This window comes from Octopus bimaculoides, chromosome 4 (assembly GCF_001194135.2).
Source record: "Octopus bimaculoides isolate UCB-OBI-ISO-001 chromosome 4, ASM119413v2, whole genome shotgun sequence".
Lineage (NCBI taxonomy): Eukaryota > Metazoa > Mollusca > Cephalopoda > Octopoda > Octopodidae > Octopus > Octopus bimaculoides.
Window position 1 is genome coordinate 125,112,165 of NC_068984.1, and position 1,780 is coordinate 125,113,944.

The 1,780-nt window shown below is 41.5% G+C and overlaps 1 long non-coding RNA gene across 1 annotated transcript in view; it reads right to left on the reverse strand.

Annotated features, from left to right (window-relative positions):
* Positions 1–1,780, reverse strand: part of LOC106871862 (uncharacterized) — an 89,742-nt gene that overhangs the window by 68,888 nt on the left and 19,074 nt on the right. The window lies entirely within an intron of this gene.

Consider the following 1,780-nt stretch of genomic DNA (forward strand, 5'->3'; position numbering starts at 1 on the left):
ACACACACACACACACACACACACAAGCACACACACATGGTACTTCGAGGCGACGAATTGTCAGAGTCATCTTATAGATGGATGGGATTATCCACGATTATGTGCGATCAGAATTCAAGTCTCGACAGAGCCAGCTTTGCCTTTCATTCGGTGATAATGATAAACTGCAGTGGATCAGCGAAAGTGTTAGGCTGTCGGGTACAATGCCTTTTGCTGTCTATTACGATGGTTTATATTCTGAAGGTAATATCCGCCATAACACTAATACTTCGAATATACTGGCATACACAGACAATTACCAGACTTCCTCGAGAAATATTGCACACGATTGGACATACATGTGAGGATGTATAGGTACCCATGATTGATTGTGGCCATAAAAAATTACGTTATGAGTGTGTATATATATATATATCCACAAAGAAACACGCTAATAGCTTAGGAGTATAATTTAAGATTTCTTGGTTTTCTGTGAATCGATTTTAATAAAACTTTTACCACCTGGTTTGCACACTATGGCAACAGCATTGTTATGTTTTAATTATTCTGTGTAACGTCCTTTCGCTTTTTTTATTTCAGATTATTCAGTTTTTGGGTGAATCATGCTAATAGCGTCTCTCCTCTCCAAGAACAATGGGACATGAAAAAGGCCTTAACGATGAAGAAAAGTCTGTCATCAACAAGAAAACTGCTAAAGGCACTTCTCCATGTCATTGTGGAGAAGTTAGGTCGCCGTGTGGACACGGTTATACGATTCCTCAAGGACCCTTTGCCAAGAAAGAAACGATTCGACTGTGGGACCTCCAAGAATGTGACAGCTAGGGAATGAAGAATAATTGGCCCCAAGTTACGAGAGAAACCTGGACAAACAAGTAAATCCATTCCATTTTCACTGCCTCCAGACTTCCTTATGTACCGAAAACCACCAGAAATCACATCCTCGGAACTATGGCTCCCGTACGAGAACCCTTGATACTGCCTCCTTAACGCCTCGTCACAGGAGTTTGAGGCTTCAATGGCCCCAAAAGTACATGACGTTAAACATGAGTTGTGTTCTGTTCCCGGACGAAACCAAGGTGAACCTTGACGGACTTGACGGTTGGGCAAATGCTTGGGTCTATTTTGGAGATGAGCGTCACCAACGTTTACGACGTCAACAACAGAGTGGAGGAGTCATGTTGTGAGCTGGTATCATTGGGAAAAGACTTGTTGGCCCAGACAGGGTTCCTGAAGGGGTTAAAGGGACCGCAGCCGCCTACAGCAATCTACTGCAGGAAGTCTTGGATCCTTGCCTAGATGACATACCACTGTCATTTCTAAAGAATCTGTTATTCATGCATGACAACGCTCTCCGACCCCCAACATTACTAGGATCTTATGGCATAAAAGGTGAAAGGTTTATGGTATGGCCGCCAGCATCTCCGGATCTCAACCGTATAGGAAATCTTTGGTCCATTATTAAACAAGATGTTTATGCCGATGGACGCCAATTTACGTCGAAAGATGTCTTATGGGCGACCATCAAATCTGCAGCAGAGGCAGTCCAGCCTGCTATTATTATGAAATTGACAGATTCTATAACTAATAGGGTTTTCGAAGTTATCGTCGAAATGGGTCCCATGTGGCTAAATAATTCATTCCGTCAATAAATGTTATAATATTGCTATGATTTTCTGTTAAATATATAATTACTGCATGATTAATATGTATCATTACCCTTCAATTTCTGGAAAAAATGTCTAGATGGGCTATTTTCATTCAAATGCTATTAGCGTGGTTC